Genomic DNA, 19,761 nt, shown 5'->3' on the forward strand with positions numbered 1-19,761 from the left:
GTTTGTTTGTAAACAAATGCAGGGTAGAAGGCTGGAGTACTGATCAGATCATGACATCACACATGCCTGAAGCAGCTCAGCAACATGTCTTACAGTGTGCACGCATGAAAGTTCGGCATGTGGCTGGTACAACTCTGTAATGTCACGGTTGCCTTACAAAGCATCATGGATGCTAGTAAAAAAAAATTTGTCTAAGCCATCTACATGACAGATTTCCAGGAAAATATTCCATGAAGAAAGTCATCTGCGAAAACAGGCATATTCGCTGCAAAAAACACTTTGACAAATTTCACCAATCAGCACTACTTGTCATCTACAACCTTCCAACTTCAACCTTAGTGGTTTCTTAACTGAGAAAAAAAAAATCCTGGAACCTTCCATAATAAGGCCACACTAACAGAACCAGGCATTCCTGTACTTCCAGGTTTGGGTTCCCATATATATGCCATGTTGAACCTCAGACTGGCTGCCCTAGAGGTGACCTACTAATATGTGGTGTGTTTCCACACTGCCACCTACCAACTTGGAGGCCAACCCAGAATTCCCCACTGTCGTGAATTATTTAATAAAGCAGATCCTGATTTTCCTAAACTGTCATAAAGCCCCATGTTCATCAGACTGCACCCTTATCAGGCACACTCGTATCTGGTCGCCTTTGTTTCCTTCAATTAAATTGTAGTATCTCAGAATTCCTCAATATTATTTGGGAATTTGTTTCACCCAAAGGGATGTCTGCTAGGTTTGTATAGTCTCAAGGGGCCAGATATGATTTTCGAACAAAAACACATGTCTGAGGACAACTCTTTAAAAACTTTGCTGGCATCCAAGTCGAGATGAATGACTCCTTAGGAAGCCTGAATACTGGAAGGGTGGAGAGGAGACTGCATCTTGGGGTCAAGAGTTACCACACCAAAGGTGGCAGCATCCCTCTGGTGGATCTTCTGTGAAAACATCCACAGGGCTACATAGGAGTTGTAGTCTAGGTGGGTGGCTCTTCTGGGCTTCTTGGGAGCCAGCAAGGGGTGCTACAGTGAAAAGGATTCTTCATTTTAAGGAGTTTTGGCATAACCCAGTAGAGCTTCCTGGGTGCAATGTGGTCCATTATAAAGGAAGCTGCTATGCCTCATGCAGGCAAGTCACAGTCAAGTGTGAAGAAAGGATAAAGCTCACCTGGGAAAAGTGGAGGAGAAAAAAAGACAGAGGGAAGATTGTGGCTGTGAGTACCCTGTGAAGAAGCCTGTTTAAAGATACTTCTTTAAATAAAAATGTTCATTTGATCCAGGAACTTGCCTGATTTAGTCGTGTCTGGAGTTTGGGGCTCTGATATGCCCCCTACAGTAAACTGAGATGGAGATCAACGTGACGAAACCCCTTTTGATTGGCTGTGCTTTTGTTTAAGCCTACTTTTTCACAGAGTCACTTATGGATTGAATGCCAGAAGCACTTCCAGGTCATGCAGAAGCCCCAAAAAAACAGGGAGAACTTTTCCCTGCAGCGCCCTCTTGTATTACCCAATGACCCCAGCAGGATTGTCCTTCGACTTTGAATCCCACAAATCCCTGAGGGTGTCTAAACTGGGGCCATGCTAGAATAGTACTGCCATTTATTGTACTGGGGAAGGAACTACGCTTTACAGATAACTGTCCCCTTTCCATCCATTAATCTTACACCTCAACTGGGATAATAATGAAGCACCATCCCAGCAAGGTTACACCTCTATATATAGTGTCCATCTATTATGGCTTCCTGTCCGGGCCAGGAATCGTTTTTCATCATAGTCCGGGAGCCAGTCCATCCCTTAGGGCAGTGGTCCCCAACCTTTTTGACAGCAAGGATCACTTTATTAGATGCAAATTTTTCCACGGACCTGCCGGGGGAGGGGGGGTTGGGGGGGGGGGGGGACAGTTTTATACATAATTTACATAACATTTCTATTATTATTAAAGTTATTAAGCATTTCGCATACGTTTGCAATCTGAGATTTTTCTTCTTTTTTTGCATATAACAAAGACATCTGCTTTGCATTTGCCATTCCTACAGATTGCACATCACAAACATTAACACTGTTATCGTTTTTTTCGTGTCTGCCGTTTCTATAGGAGGGTGACAATGAGTTATATTCCAATGGATGTTTTTCAAATGTTGATAAGCAATAAGTAAAAGGTATCACTGAAAACCACAGAAAACAAAAACAGCAAAAAAAAAAAAAAAAAATAGTACGAGGAAAGTTTGAAGAAAGAATTTTTTTTACAATGTTTCTGTTTGGGGATCGTTGTGCAAACGTGCAAAACTGAGCTGCGACCACAGATCTAACTGCTCTGTGGATGATTCGTTCAAGCATTTCAAGGTCACTTCGTTGTAATGAAAGCATCTGTTGAATGTACTTCGTAGTAACGTGATTTCTATAGACTCGCGTCATATGGGGAAACTGTCGGGACCATAAAAATACTTTGTTGTAATACTCTCTCACCTCGGTCTCTCTCCTCTCTCTGCGCCGCTGCAAAGCCCCGCCCGCCAAGCGTTCTGAAAAGTCTGAGTGAGTCGCCATTGCCGGCAGTTCTCTCGCGGCCCGGCTGTCAGACGGCTGCGGACCGGTAGTGGGCCGCGGACCGGGGGTTGGGGACCCCTGCCTTAGGGCACTTCAATATATTTATATTGTATTTGGTGTAATGACAGATGGCTTTTAAAGTGTCCTATGAAAATTCAGCTGTAATATCCCGTACTTGCATGAAGATTTAACTTTTCTCAACAATGGAAAAATTCTAATCTACTGTGCCTTCTTTAATTCAAAGGGAAAATGATGTTCTATATCTCAAATTGGAAAAAATCAATTTTTATTTATAAGGATCCGAGCTTGGCAAGAACTCCTCATTAATATAATCCTAACAATGAACATGCTGGTCTTGTGCTTAACCTTTTCACTCCACTGGCTGTTCTACATTATACAAAGATGTTTTGCACTCTGTTGACAATGCTGTGTTTGACAGGTGGGAGTCGAATGCTGAATACTTTTTGGATTATTTATGAAGAAAATTTTACTCTGATCTAACAGTTTGAGATGTGCTTTGTTATAATGCTTTGTTTTCAAAAAATAAAATAAAATTGACTATGTACAGTGGATTCAGAAAGTATTCAGAGCCTTTCTCTTTCTGCATACTGTATTGTGTTGTAGATTTAATTTTAAATGGATGCATTTGCCATTTTTGACTAGCAATACACACTCAATAACCCATTTATGACAAAGTGAAAACATGTTTTCATAATGATTTTCAAATTGAGTAAAAATAAAAATAAATGAATAAAATCAAAAACTGAAATCTCTCATTCATAGAAGTATTCAGATCCTTTGCTCCAAACTGTGGTCAGGTGCCTCATGTTTGCATTAATTCTCCTTGAGATGTGTGTAGAATCTGATTGGCGTTTCCTTGTAGCAACTTGAATTGATTGGACTCCATTTAGAAAGGCACACATCTGTGTGTGGAAGGTCCACAATTCACACTGCGTGTCAGGAGAAAAACCAAGCCATGAAGTCAAGGTTTTCTATGTAGACCAGTCTGATCAAATTGTGGTGAGGCATAAGAGAACAGCAAGGGGATAAAACCATCTGTAAAGCTTTGAGTGTTCACAGGAGCACAATGGCCTCAATAACTGTGAAATGGAAGACGTTTGGAATCAACCAGGACTCTTTCTAGAGTTGGTCGTCAAGCCAAACTGTGTAAAGGGCCAAGAAAACAAAAGAAAGATTCTCTGGTCTGATGCGACAAACATTGAACGGGTTAGGTAGAACTTCAAGTATTATGTCTGGCATAGATCAGGCACTGCTCATCACCTGCCTGATAGCATTCCTACAGTGAAGCATGGTGGTGGCCGCATCATCAAGCTGTGAGGGTGCTTCTCAGCATAGGGACAGGGAGACTGGTCAAAAATGAGGGGAGGCTGAATGCAGCCAAGTACAGAGAGGTCTTTGAAGAAAACCTGCTGTAGAGTGTACACGACCTCAGACTGGGGCAACTGTTCAACTTTCAGCATGACAATGACCTGATGTATACCCCCAAAACTATGTTGTAGGGGCTTTGGGACAATTCACTGACTATATTTAAGAGGCCCAGACAAATTTATTGATTTAAAATTAAATCTACATCACAGTGTACAGAAAGTGGAGGGGTCTGAATACTTTCTGAATCCACTGTACATTATATATGTTTTGTTCCAAAATATAGTTGGTGCTCCCACCCAACCCAGACAGCATCAGGTTCCAGTATCTATTACCTGGCATAACTAATATTTGGTTTTGTATTCATTGTCTGCTGTTAGTATTATAAAAATATGTAATGAACAAGTTAATTGTCCAAGCAATATTACAAAGCAATGGGGGACAAGATGGTAAAAGTTGGGCCATCTGATGTAGATGAGGAAAGTGAGGGGTCAAAATTAGCAGAGCAATCAGTAACAAATGACCAAAGGACAGGCAAGGAGAAAGTCACAGTCAGAAATGAAGTCAAAATCCAAAGTACACAATCCTAACACTGGGGCCTACTTGGAAAGTAAACTAATTACTAATAAAAAAAATTTTAAGGAGATGCAGTGTCCATTGAAGGATAGGATAATGGATAATGCTGCCATATTTATATCATTATGTCTCGTCACAACATAAGTGTGACAAACCTAGTCAGAATAGTGTTGTATAAAACAAATAATCATAACAGCAATAAAAATCAAAATAACTAACTTAATAATAAAACAAACAAAATAGATAGAAGTACATGCATAAATCCTGTTAATAAGGCGAAGTGCATTTCAAACTGAAGCCAGGAAGCACTTCTTTATAAAAACAGTTGTGGGACTCTGGAACAAACTACTGAGACACAGAGTTGAAACAGAAACCTGACAACGTTTAAGAAGAATCTGGATGAGATATTGGGACAGCTTAGCTACTAGCTATACAAACAGGCTTGATGGACTGAATGGTCGCCTTTCATTTGTCAAATGTCTTAGGTTTCTTTTGTTTCTTATGTCTGATCAGACCAGTTTGCTATTTACATGAACCCTCGGGTACTTGCAGCTCTGCACCACTTCTATGTCCTTCCCCTGAATGATGAATGGTGACCTCTTGTTTGTCAATTTCTTATGTTCTTATGTTCTAATATTAGATAATGTAGTCTGTGGGTGACATGCAAAAAACAATATCTCCCATATATTGGTGGGTATGTTGCAAGCATGATACAAGTTTACTAAACTGCGGTATATAACCTCCATTTTGGTCTATGCAGAGTGTCTAGTTGACTTCCTTAGTCTTTGGGACTTGCATACAACTCATTATTTCAAGTACAGTCAAAGTGATCCTGGAGGAATTTTGTAAAGTGCTGCAGTAAAGTGTATGGACTACAGTATATGCACTTAGGTCATCCAAGCACAAGTCCAGAAATCCCGCAGATTCAGACTCACATCACACGCTTAATCAGCTCAACCTCCCACTTACTTTAAAACACTTACTTTACAGGTGATCTCAGGGTTAACCTGAAAACTTCTTCCTTTGTGCTGTTGAATGTCTGCTCTTTGAGCAAGCAAAAATTCATTTTTATGCAATTCTATTATAGATTAAGCATGGCAAATTGTATATATCATGAATATCTACAGTATCTCTTAATGAAGCGTCTCCACCAGATTCTACATATGTTGATAACCCCCATTCGAAATGTCAGAGTGGTGGGCTGGTTGCACTTTATTGTGCTCGTCTCAGAAGCAAAACAGCTCCACTGGTAAGTGTAACGTCTTCTTGGAAGTAAAACCTTTAAGATCTCAGGCTGCTAGCCTACGTTAATTTTATTTATCTGGTCTGTTGTCTTCATTCCAAATCGCCCTTAGTATTTCTTAGTCAGTTTTCAGAGCTGTGTGTTACTTTTTTATTTCTATTGATTCACCTAATAGCAATAAGGCTTCCATTTTCATTTAATTGAATACTATGGTTTATGTTCATTTTCCCACTTAATACAATGGGAAGTATTCCTGATTTAATATATCAACAACTTTAACTAAATCAACTGCAAAGAAGATGACTACATTTATAATATAAATATCCAGTACTACACTTGCCCACTTTTATTTCTGTTGATCAGCTAATATATTCTTATAATAGTGTCTCGTCATCTGAACTTGACAAGGTCGCTCCTTTGAAATTGCATGTTATTTCTTTTATACATTCAGCACTTTGGGTCAGCTCGAGTTACACACTATGAGAACGCACGACAAGCAATTAGAGCAAGAAAAAAAATAGTCTGTTTATGGTGAAGTTTACAAAAAACATATTATTTCACATAGAAAAGCAATTTCTACAACTAAAGCCATTTATTTCTTCAGCATCATTAATAATAATAAGGTAAACTCAAGATGTTTTTTTCCTAATATAACAAAACACTTGCAGCCTTCAATTTTATGAACAATCTCACTGTCATCTTACATTTGTGAAAAAAGTAATAGTTATTTTCAAAAGAGACTTCAATCTATCCATTAGATAGAGATCATGGATTGAGGTCAGTCCTCAGTGTAAATTTAGCACATTTTCTCCAGGTGACACTTAATTCATCTGTAAGTTGGTGAATAAACGTAAGCTTCCCAGCTGCTCGCTTGACCCCGTGCCTACTGCCTGCATGGCAGTCTTGTGAAGTCGCCTAGCAGACATTGTTAATGTGTTTCTGGAGTATGATATTGTACTGATCATTTTAAAGTGGCTGCTGTTAACAACAATCTTGAAAGAAATCATAAAAGATCTTGAGCGAGACAATTTGGCTAATTACAAGCCGATTTCCAGCCTATTTTTGGATGAAGTGCTGCAGCATCCTCTTCTCTCACAATTCATTTCTTATATGAAGAAGCAGCAGCTGCTTGAACCTTATCAGTCCAGTGCTGAGACGCATTCTGTAACTTAGATGTTATCTTACTGATCAAGCCGTTGAAACTCTTATCCCTGAATTTGCAACTTCTCATCTTGATTATTCTAATGCTCTAATTTTCAGTGCTTCCAGCAAAGTATTAAGCAAATTACAGCATGAACAAAACTGTGTAGTTATAATTTTAATACACACAAAAGCTTGGGAATGCATAACTGCTTCACTCAAATCCTTGTAATGGCTGTCTATTAAATATGGTGCACCTCATTAGACAATATCTGCCTTTCTTAGATTATTATACCTTGCAGTTTGCAGTTTTCTAATGAAGAATTTCTTACTGTCCACACACTAAACTCCAGTCAATGGGTGACTAAGCATTTCAGGTTGTGAAATTCCATAACACTTTATATTTAATAGTCTTCCTCATATGTTGCTTTTAAAACTAACATAAAAACTGATGCAGGCGAGAACTCGGTTAGTGTCTAGACGACTCTATCGAGGCAAGACATCTAACCACAGTGCCTGGGTGAAGGTGTTTGCTAACCAACTCTTCTCTCCTCCCCGCAGTTCAGAAGATGAGTCCTGGGATGGGCTGTGATGTCACTTCCAGTATAACCCTGGAAATCCCGCCTCTTCCTCCCAGGAAGTTATTTAAAGAGAACATGCTCCGAAAATCAATGCTCATTCAGACCACACTTGCCTACCATACAGAACTCCATGACGGAGAAGCTTGTTCCCAGACAGAAAGCACACGGGTGTGATACATCTATCTCATCTTGAACTTTTTCATTTCATTTTATTTATTTAAATTAAGCAGGGTACCTGGCTGATCAACAACCCCTTATTATTTTCTATTCTCATTTATTAACACAATTACAAGAGATACCTTTTTACACAGGGCGGCACAGTGTTCACGTCTTGCGTGGAGTTTGCATGTCTGTGTCTGCATGGGTGATTCGAATTTCTCCCCGCTGTTCAAAGACATGCATGTCTGATGAACTGGGGACACTAAATTGTGTTTGCTGTGCAATGGACTTGTGTCCTTTGCAATAGACTGTCATGTCTTTGTTATCTGTTTATATGTCTTTGCTTTTTTAAACTCATTTATCTATGGTATTATGAAAGGCACTTACAGTTATATGAAAACGTTTGGGAACCACTCTTAATTCTTTGGATTTTAGTTTATCATTGGCTGAGCTTTCAAAGTAGCAACTTCCTTTTAAAATATGATATGCCTTATGGAAACAGTAGTATTTTAGCAGTGACATTAAGTTTATTGGATTAACAAAAAATATACAATATGCATCATAACAAAATTAGACAGGTGCAGAAATATGGGCACCCCAACAGAGATATTACATCAATACTTAGTTGAGACTCCTTTTGCAAATATAACAGCCCCTAGACGCTGTCCTCCTATAGCCTTTGATGAGTGTCTGGATTCCAGATGGAGGTATTTTTGACCATTCTTCCATACAAAATCTCTCCAGTTCAGTTAAATTTGATGGCTGCCGAGCATGGACAGCCTGCTTCAAATCATCCCATAGATTTTTGATAATATTTAAGTCAGAGGACTGTGACGTCACTCCAGAACATTATACTTCTCCCTCTGCATGAATGCCTTTGTAGATTTCGAACTGTGTTTTGGGTCATTGTCTTGTTGGAATATCCAACCCCTGCATAACGTCAACTTTGTGACTGATGCTTGAACATTATCCTGAAGAATTTGTTGATATTGGGTTGAATTCATCTGACCCTCGACTTTGCCAAGGGCCCCAGTTCCTGAATTAGCCACACAGCCCCACAGAGTGATGGAACCTCCAGCAAATTTGACAGTAGGTAGCAGGTGTTTTTCTTGGAATGTGGTGTTCTTCTTCCGCCATGGAAAGTGCTTTTTTTATGACCAAATAACTCAATTTTTGTCTTATCAGTCCAAAACACTTTGTTCCAAAATGAATCTGGCTTGTCTAAATGAGCATTTGAATACAACAAGCGACTCTGTTTGTGGCATGAGTGCAGAAAGGGCTTCTTTCTCATCACCCTGCCATATAGATGTTCTTTGTGCAAATTGCGCTGAATTGTAGAACGATGTACAGATACACCATCTGCAGCAAGATATTCTTGCAGGTCTTTGGAGATGATCTGTGGGTTGTCTGTAACCATTCTCACAATCCTGCGCATATGCCGCTCCTGTATTTTTTCTTGGCCTGCCAGACCTGCTGGGTTTAACAGCAACTGTGCCTGTGGCCTTCCATTTCCTGATCACATTCCTTACAGTTGAAACGGACAGTTTAAACCTCTGAGATAGCTTTTTGTAGCCTTCCCATAAACCAGGAGACACAACAATCTTTGTTTTCAGATCTTTTGAGAGTTGCTTTGAGGATCCCATGCTGTCACTCTTCAGAGGAGAGTCAAAGGGAAGCACAACTTGCAATTGACCACATTAAATACCTTTATATCTCATGATTGGACACACCTGTCTATGAAGTTCAAGGCTTAACGAGCTAATCCAACCAATTTGGTGTTGCAAGTAATCAGCATTGAGCAGTGACAGACATTCAAATCAGCAAAATTACAAGGGGGACCAAATTTGTGCACAGCCAGTTTTTCACATTTGTTTTAATTTCATACAACTAAATACTGCTTCACTAAAAATCTTTGTTCGGAAAACACCCCAGTACTCAGATGTTCCTAGGAAATGAAAGACATACCACTGTTATCTTTTTTGTTGAAAGTAAATTATTATACAGGCTGAGAGGGGTTCCCAAACTTTTTCACATGACTGTATATATAAAATGTTTTATTATTATTATTATTATTATTGAGCTATTGTACATTTAAAATAAAAATGAACCTAAACCTGAAATGCACCTCGTGGTAATCCCCCTATATAAATGTACACACATCTGCATTTCTATTGTATCTCCAAAATAAAAGAAGGGAATAGAAAATACTGCCAAAGCAGCCCCCTTCATAATAACTGTAATCCCCAAGCTTTTCATCCCAGACTGGATGGAGGTGGAGGCGTGATAGTTTCCTCCACTGGTAGATGTTCAATTGTAAACCACAGGGCTCATGGATAAATGTCAAGTGATTTTGAGAAGGTCATTTCTACCCATTTCTAATATAATAACATTCTGTCCATTTGGTTGTTTTTGTATGAAATATATTAAATATTTGATACTGAAATAGCATTATACAGTGCAAAACAAAACTAAAAGGTCACTAAGTAAAAAATATTTACACTATAGCTTATGAGAGTTTTGCAAGTTCGTCTCAAAAAACTTCTTGTTTTATTCTAAATTTTGCTCAAAAAAACAAAGTGAATTTTGGACATTTCCTTTTCAGTTGTAGAAATCTGTTAACAATGGTATTGTGACACATCTGAGATACAAGGAGATATGGAATCTAAGGATGTTAACTTTCTGGTGTCATATTAGCTGATGCAGCACAGGCTCTGCTGTAGAAATGATTGGCGTCCATTTAGCTGAGGCCTCCAGGACTGTGACTGCGACTTTGTGTTTGAACTGACCATGGACTCCCCATAGATTTCCCTAAGGATGCTGCAGACTGGAGTTTTGGTTTTCCTCTCCTGCTTTGTCAACTGGTCATAGTTCAACAGTAACACAAGTTTAGGTACTGCAGAAATCTATTACTCACATACTGTTATGTAACAAGACGTGAAGGAAATCCTTTTTTGGTGTTAATCGAACTTACAAAACATCAGGAAAGGGTTTATTCATCTGTGCAATGTGGCCTACTAAGATAACATCACTATGGAATGGTCAGAAGTGGCTTAAGAGAAACAATATTTCTCTTAATATTGGATACTTCAATATGAAACCTGTGAAGTAATTTTACCAGTGTATTAAAAGCTTTTAATATGCCACACTGTGCAGAGATGAATAACCACTTTACTAAAAAGCCTTTTTAAAGGTTTTGGTATATAAGAGTACTGGAGTAATAGATGTATTAGCAGTTCAACAATAATGTTAATGGACAGGTATTGTTAGGTTCCATTTATGTGAATCAGTTTGCTTTGCTTTGTATACACAAATCCACATTTTAAAATTGGATTAGATTACATGAGGTTATATTAGATAAATGTTATTAATCCCATGTGTATTCATTAGCTAATTAGTAATTTATAAAGTTTGTAGTTATAATTGTAATAAATAAAGGTTCAATGCCTGATGTCAACGAAGAGCGCTATGCAAAAATAAACTGAATTAAATTGAATACATACAGTATTTTTGACAATGCAACAATTATTAAAACCCATATTCCAGTTTATGGTCACAGGGCTACGTCACAGTACTATAATACATAAATATAAAAAAATCCTGAGATAAGACGAGACTTTTTAGCCTGGGACAAGATGTGACTTTTTCAGAGAGATACTTTCAAGTCCTACGAGATGAGACTTTGTGCCAACAGAATTAACCACACCCAGGGCCGGAAATAAAAGACAAAGAGTAGATGACAAAGTAGAATGTCGTAAAGAAGTTCCAAAATGTTGGTGAGATACACATGCAGAGCAGGTTTGAGATTACGAAATTACTAAAAAACTAAAGTCTCAAAAAAATGATAGTAAAGATCACATTAGTGCAAACAAACAGAAATTATTACTCAGTGAAATAACGGAACACCGAAAAGATTTCAAATATATGGATATACAGTAGGTGATATGACAGAAGTATGTAGATATTGTCCGGCTTTAACAGTAGGACATTTGTAGATCATCTAATTTGTGTTGCCATCAGGGAAAAGTAGTGTTTCTTCCCAATGAAGAGGCGTATCCGCGAGAATTAAAAGATTTGCTGTTTGGTGAAAGTGAAATCCACATACGCAAGTGGCAGAGACACGAAGTTGCTGGTGCATAGCGCAGGCGGGGGGTTTGCGAGCGAAGCGAGCAGGGTGCAAAGCCCCCTAGTAATACATAAATAAAGGTGAAATGAAGACTGTGCAGTCCAGTCAAATTTAGAGTCAAGCTAGTCCACCCTTGGGTTTTGCTTACTTTCAGATTTATTAATTAGCCTTATTGTTATTATGTTTGGTGACTCCACTGTGGCACTTTTGGTATTGTTTATCTATGTCCAGAAACGCATTGTCTCATTGCTACACTATGACTGGCAGATGTGCAACTGTAACATCATGCTGTCACCGTTACATAGAAGGAGCCACACGTATCCAGGCATCCTTGCTTTAGATCTCTTCACCTTTGCTAGTAGCGAGGAGCAGGCACTTCCAAGAAGAATGTTGTGTTGGACTTTCTTCTTTGTTTCCTGGCTCCGATTCTGTTAAGTAATTTGACTCTAATGTTTCATTTCTTTGCTTTTGATTCCGGCCTCTTCCTTCATTTCTGTTTTTCCCTTTTCCTTCTCATGTATTCATCTCCTACTCTTTTCTTTTGCTAATCACTATCGGAGCACATACTCTTTTCCAACATATCTGTAACACAAATCTTCATTGGAACTAAGGTCTCTTCCTGCCGACTACAATACTTTTACAGTCACCCCATTATATCCAAATATGGAATGAAAGAGAATTAGCGATTCAAATTCTGTTTCACCCAGATTACCCCCAGAATGTTTGTCTGACAAAACAGTTCAAGGACCTCATTTAACTCCCAGCCACAATTCAGCTAGCTGATCTAAATACACTCCTGAAAACAATCAATTCTAAAAACTGAAGCAAGGAGCATTTTCAAATAACATGAGCTGAGAATTAATAGCATTGATAACAAATTGTCAAAATCTGAAATGGAAGTTAGTACACAGGGGCTCTCCAGGACTCAGCTTGATTCTTTCTCTCAATCAGCAAATGAATAGAAAATTGATGAGCTGTTCTAACAAGCTGAAATACTTGCATCCTTCAAAATTGTCCTGTGGTATCAAAATGCTTATTCAACAACAGACGAAGCCCAGAACTTGCAATGACCATTTCATGCACCATTAAGTAGAATTCTCAATAAAGCAGAACAAAAATGTGTCAGCTTCATTGCAGTTTGCTGCCCTCTAATTGTACAAAACAGTGTGGAGCTGTTGAAACGAACAGATCCACAGCATGCTTGCTGTTGCTCAGCTATTTTAGAATTAATAGTACTGTATTGCTTCCCATACTTATGCTTGACTCCTAACCAATTAAGAAACATAATTCAACCGAAATTGTTTACTCATGCATGACAGAGAAGCACAAGAATATGTTGTTTTTACTTCTACGTGACAAATGGGGCCTTTCTGTCCAAACTGTCACATTATAATATTCAAAAGCTATTGTTAAATTTACAGGACATATGGTCAGCCACATCTGTTGGAGCTGTTTATTTGTATCCAGCTGTGCCTGTATAGGAAAGCGACACTCAGATACACCAAGTTATCAATTGCGTTTTTGCATTCTTTCTACATTGCTAGCATTAATTTCACCTCGTATAATAATTCAGAATTGTTCCTCTGCAGTAATCTTGATTCGCAAAAGTGCGTTCCTTTGGTGGTGAGCTGTAAGGACAATTATCCCATTCATGTCACAAACATGTTATTGTCGATTAGAGGCTCTCTTGCATTCAGTCACTCACGTTGCATCAATCAATCTCTTTCTTTCTCCTTAATTATTAAATCACGCCCTTATGAATAGTCTGTATTTTAGTATCCTAACAATCAGCTAATCAGTCTTCATTTTAAAGAGTCTCACTGATTATCTCAATGTGTTTTACTGAGTAAAGCTAATTACTATGGAAGTATTTTTTTCTTTCCTTTTAAACTCTGCAACCATAAATCTTAATCTTGGCAGCATAAAAAAACACTTCCTATCAGACTGAAATCTAATCGAACTACCTATAGAAAAGCCGAGCCTTTCCAAATGAAAGCTTTCGGCTAGGAATCCTAGGTTTGTTGCTGACAGACAACTAAAGCTAATAAATTCAATTTAATCAGAACCAGTCAAATGTGGGTGCACATCAAGTGGGGGTTCTGATCAGGCTCAGACTGGCTTTTCCCCAACTTGTACCTATAGATACCAGGACCATTTCTGCAGCCCCACAATCCAAGGTACAGAATTATTTCAACATTTACTTAAAATGAATTCCAAAACATTCCATAATTATACTGGCAGGGCTGCAAGCACCGTGTTTCCTTTGTAGTACAACCTATGAAGGGGTGAATGGTGGTCTGGTGATTAGAATGTTGTGTCGCACTGACCTGACCAGATCAGTCTAGAGTTTACACATTCTCCCCAATGACCTGCTTGCACTGGGTAGCAGACATTTTACATGAGAAGGGAATCAGGAGAAGCCGTGATGTCAAAATAACAAAGCAAAGGTTGGAATTGTGCAAATGTGAAAAAATAAACCACCCCAGGACATCAGTCAGTGATCAAGGTTAGGATGGAGTGTGGGATTTTGACACCAAGAAGGGACACGTAATCAGAGCCAAATCGAGCAGATGTTAAACATAAGAATTTATAATCAGTATATACTAATGAACACGGAAGGATTTTTTTTTTACTTTTCAGAGGAATGTAAAATTTCATTTGCTGAGGGAAATACACACTCTAACCTTTACACAGTCACATTGATGATGTGATGTGTCACACACTCCTGATAGTCTCATCTGGGAACTGTACAGCAACTATATAGCTGCATATTTACATTTCTTGATGGCAGCGCCCATAAGAAAAGCATACGACACCACAGGGGAACGTAATTCCTTTTCAACATTGTTAAAAACACTTTGAAATAAAAAAAAAACAGATGAAGCCAATGGATTACTTGGTGTTTGAAAAGCTCTGAGTGTCCTTCTGAGCCAGAGGAGCAGAGCAAAAGGTAGCAAGAGAGAAGACAGCCAGAAGTTGAAACTGATGGCTGTGTACTCTGAAAGTATCTGCTTGAACATTTCATGTCTTTACTCATCTTGAGTTTTGCGGAAGAGGAATCTGACCTGCTGAATAAACAGACGTAGAGCAGGAATGAGTGACTCCCAGACTGAGTCCCAACTGGAATGAAGAGGGGAATGAGCAGTGCATGAATGATCTGCGGATCAGGAGTACCTTGAAGAAGTGTTTTGGGACTGGGCCTTTGAGAAATCAGAGAATGTGAAGGGGTGGAACTAGTCACAGGCAAAGCCCTGGTACAGAGGAAAGGGCTGCAAGTAAAGGTAATGGACAGCACTTAGTGGTTGGGTATCCCCCAAGAATGGGACATGGAACTAATCTCTGGATGAAGTGCTGTGCTAAGTTATGAGGACTTCCAGTTCACTAGCTCAAGTGGAGTAGATGTGAGAAGATTGGTTCTTAAGGTTTCAATTTAACATCCAGAGGGATAACCGTCAGGATTTTTAAAAGTAATTGGATTTTTTCCTATTTCCTTTGTGTGAGCTGGCACAATAGTGGACTTGATCAGAAGAGTTCACCAGTTTGATCGTGTTAAAGCACCTATTGTGAAGAAAGATCCATTTTCATTTTCATTATAAAGAAAATTATTGGGGTGTCTGTGGGGTGACTTGTGGTGGAATGAGGGCACAGGGTATCACAAGTCCTGAGCTCTATAAAAGGTCCAGGCATATCCCTGTTTGTTTGCCCATTCCAATGAGTTGCATAGAGTCACAAATAACATACTGGAGGCCTCATCACTTATCAAACTGGGGTAAAATCCTGCCTTATGTTTCTGTGTCCCACAGCTTTTCAGTATAAACATACCACACTCTTTGTGGTATACTGAAATAATATGGGTGATACCAGCCTTTGGTGGATCAGCTGGAAAGGTTTTAAAGTGATGCCAGTGTCCGTGTACATTCTGGCAGGGCACACCTTATGTCCAAACTTTAATTCACCTCCAGCTCCAAAGCCAAGTACAATGGCTTTGGAAGCCCTAAGTTATGCTATAAATTGCTTATGTATCTAAGAAGCATAGATATGAGTACAGTATTAAAAACTACAGCATTCACTGCATAAAAAAGCAAATCCTACTGGACAACAAATAGAAAGGTTCAAAACTGAATCTGTGTGGTGAGTCAATAACTGCAGCTGTGTGCGATAATAAATGAACCACCATCCTTTCAACTGAAGAATGATGGCAACACTCTTAGGTTTGTCAGAAATAGCAGGTTATGTCAAAACATTGATTTGAATTCATGGAGTTCTCAGCAAGCTTCTCCATTGCTCTGATTAAAATGATAATTGGACCTGGAGGAAATGAGTCATGGACTTAGTCTCTGAGGGATTCCTGCTTGATGATTTTCCACAAAGGGAGCTTAGAATGAAAAAAATAAAAAAACTGAAAGGCAGGTCAGCATTTTATGGGCAAGAGAGTATGGATGGATTATGCGACTAGGTTTCTCTTTTAAAAAACATTGAGAGAAGTAGACACTTCTGTCTTTTATGCTCCTTTAAGGAGAAAGATTTAACTATTTAATCCTTAATGTTGGTGTGGTGAGTTTATTCTAAAGAAGTGGGTCAATATCTTCATGAAGGACTTACATTTGTCTTATTTGTTCAATACTTGCTTTCCTGCTGCCCATTTCGGATTTAGAATTCTCTGTTATGTTTTTGTAAAATTTACTTATCTATATCTGGCATCACATTAGTCAAAGAGAAAGTCAAACTTAATGACTGCTGATCTTATTGCCAGTAGATGTCAGATTACAAAACTGGAAAATGCTGTGGATGCCAAAACAGATGACTCTCTAACAACTTTCCAGCAAAATGTCACATTTCCTAATAATGTGCAGAGTTGGTGCTGTTTGAATGCTTTCCAGGTACGGCAAGTTCAGCTGCAATCTCTGTCCTATTTTCTTTCTGTATTCTGCCATAGTACATAAAACATGAGACATCTTCATCTTACAAGGTCTAAAACACCCATGTGTTTACTTAGAGATGTAAGCCTGCGTTTGTTCAAACACAAAAAGGTATTAAGTTGGTACTAGAAAACGCATTTAACTTAATGGCTTCTAATACTGTGTGTGAAAATAATGGTACGATACATTTTAAGATGCAAGGAGAGGTCTTAACAAAGACAAACTGCAGGAAAACTGATAAAGGTGAGGATCCGGTAGAAGCTTCATGTAAATTACAATTATTTAGCCTGAATGTCCCTGTATTATATATTTTTTATTTTGCATACGTTATTTACTTTACATTATTATTATTATTATTATTAGTAGTAGTAGTAGTAGTAGTAATAGTAGTAGTAGCAGTAGTAGTAGTAGATTATTAGTGTTTACATATATAAAATACCACCAAATTATTAAAATGGCAGGAGCATATACACTCACTTAACAAATTCTTAGGACCACTACACTAACAATGGCTAGGCCTTCATTTTGCTCTCAAACCAGCCTTAATTCTTCTGGGCATGGGTTCCACAAGATATTGGACACATTCCTTTGAGATTCTGGTTCATCTTGACATGATTGTGTCACACAATTTCTGTATATCTGCCAGCCGCACACTCATGCTGTGTACCTCCTGTTCCACCACATCCCAAAGGTGCTCAATTTAATTCAGCACCAGAGACTGGGAAGGCCACTGAAGAACACTGAACTCATTGTCATGTTCATGAAGCCAGTTTGATATGACTTTGTGCTTTGTGACATGGTGCATTATCATGCTGGAGCTAGCCATTAGAAGATAATTAAATTCTCCCCGTGAAGGGGTGCACATGGTCAGCAACAGTAATTAGAAAAGTGTTGCAATCAAGGGATGATTGACTCGTATTAACAGGCCCAAAGTGTGCCATGAAAACATTCTCCACACAATTATCAGCTCGGGCTGATGACACAAGACAGGTTGGGTGCATGGATTCATGCTGTTGCCACCACATTATAACCCTACTATCTGCCTCAGCAAAAATCGAGATTCATCAGAATAGGGCTATGTGTTTTCCAGTATTAATCAGTCCAGTTTTGGTGATTCTGTGCGTACTGCATCCTCAAATTTCTGTTTGTGTCTGACAGAAGCCGAACCTGACGTGGTATTCTGCTGTTGTACCCCATCTTTCTGCTCCCCACAATTGCGCAGAGTGGTTATCTGAGTTACCATAACCTTTCTGTCAGCTCAAACAAGAATGGCCAATCTCCTCTGACCTCTCACATCAACAAGGCATTTTGGTCTGCGGAACTGCCACTCACCAGATGTTTTTCTGATTTTTGCATCATTCTGAGTGAGCTCTATAGACGGTTGTGCATGAAAATCCCAGGAGTTCAGCAGTGAGAGAAACACTCAAACCAGCCCATTTTGCACCAAAAACCATGCCACAGGCAACATCACTGAGATAATTATTTCCTCATTCTGTTATTTGATGTGAACATTAACTGAACCTCCTGATCGTAATTACAGGTTCTGCTGCCACATGATTGGCTGATTAGATAATTCACTGCACAAGCAGGTGTACAGGTGCTCCTAGTGATTTGCTCATTGTGTGTATGTGTTACCATTACCTCTCCTAACCCAATATTTCATGGCTTACAAATACAATAAACCAACTCCAGTAATTATGTTCAGAATGTTCAGGTAATTCTACCTTTAACTATGCTATTTCATGAATTCATTTCTAACAGAATGGAAATGTCCAATTAAAGTTGACCATTCAGCTCTTTAAGTAGTTATTACATAGAGTAATATTCTAGTGCCAATGTGTAGACTCTTTAAATGACTCTGTGCCCGAACCCTGTTATTTCATGAAATACCCTGCAGCTCCATCCATTTCCTAATCCCCTTAATCCAGTCCAAGGTTTTAAAAAGCTGGTGCTTCACCAGGAAGCAGCCACAATGCACCCTGGCCTGGATGCCAGTCTTTCACAGGGCACACTTGAGCACCACCTTCTCTTCTCACTTACACTGGCTCAGTTAACACTTACCACATAAACTATCATTCATGTCTCTGTGAAGCAAAAGAAAAATTGAATAGCTGGAAAAAAGCCACTCAGATGCTAGGAGAACATATAAATTCCATGTGGATGGTGATAGAAGAAGTGGGACTCAAAGCCAGTCTCATGGAACCAATATACAGAAAAGCTAATCACTGACTCGCATTACAGTGATCTACAGTAGTTATTTTATAAAAGGAGTTTCCTTCAACTCTTTCAACTAGTTATTCTTTACAATGATTATGCTCTTTAGCACTGTTATTTTGTAAAATTACAGATGCCCCTTTTTTATTGGCTAACTCAAAAGATTACAATATGCAAGCTTTCGAGGCAACTCAGGCCCCTTCATCAGTCAAAATGTAATGATGTATTGTTTACATCTTGACTGAAGAAGAGGCCTTGAAAGCTTCCATATTGTAATATTTCTAGTTATCCAATAAAAGGTGTCATTTTGCTCGACTTCTCGCTACATTCATAATGGCTAACACGGTACAACACCCTAATACTACAGATGCTCATTTGAAATAGTTTGTTTATGGCATGATTATTTAGTGTATCTGAATGATGTGCTTTCATCAAGGGTTGTTTTATACTTTTTAAATAAGAATTTTATAGAATAATTAGTAAAAGGGTTAAATTTTCATCAATTTCATATTGTAACTGAAACACTGTAAATGTACAGTATAGGATACTTAGCTGTTCTATGAAATATCACTCCACCAGTGACTTATACAGTTTAGATCAAGAAGTCACAATTCCAAAAAGTTTGGTCATTTTGAAATGAAGATCAGAGACTGGTTGTTGTGCTTTCATCAAAGTCTGTTCTATACTTTTTGTTTATAAAGCGATTAGTAAATGAGTTACATTTCCATTAGTTTCATATTGTTACTAAAATACCGTAAATGTACAGTGTATGATAACTACCTGTTCTATGAAATTACAATTCACCAGTGAAAGTGTGAAACCATTTGCTGTTGTGGCAGGTGGCCGGGTGTGCTCATCAGCCGCCTGCCTAT

General features: G+C 38.6%; 1 protein-coding gene across 4 annotated transcripts in view; it reads right to left on the reverse strand.

The window, feature by feature from the left end:
- The window catches only part of LOC114668664 (kelch domain-containing protein 8B-like), a 523,257-nt gene that overhangs the window by 325,121 nt on the left and 178,375 nt on the right, over positions 1–19,761 (reverse strand). The window lies entirely within an intron of this gene.

The sequence above is a fragment of the Erpetoichthys calabaricus genome, chromosome 18 (genome assembly GCF_900747795.2).
Source record: "Erpetoichthys calabaricus chromosome 18, fErpCal1.3, whole genome shotgun sequence".
In the NCBI taxonomy this organism is placed as follows: Eukaryota; Metazoa; Chordata; class Cladistia; order Polypteriformes; family Polypteridae; genus Erpetoichthys; species Erpetoichthys calabaricus.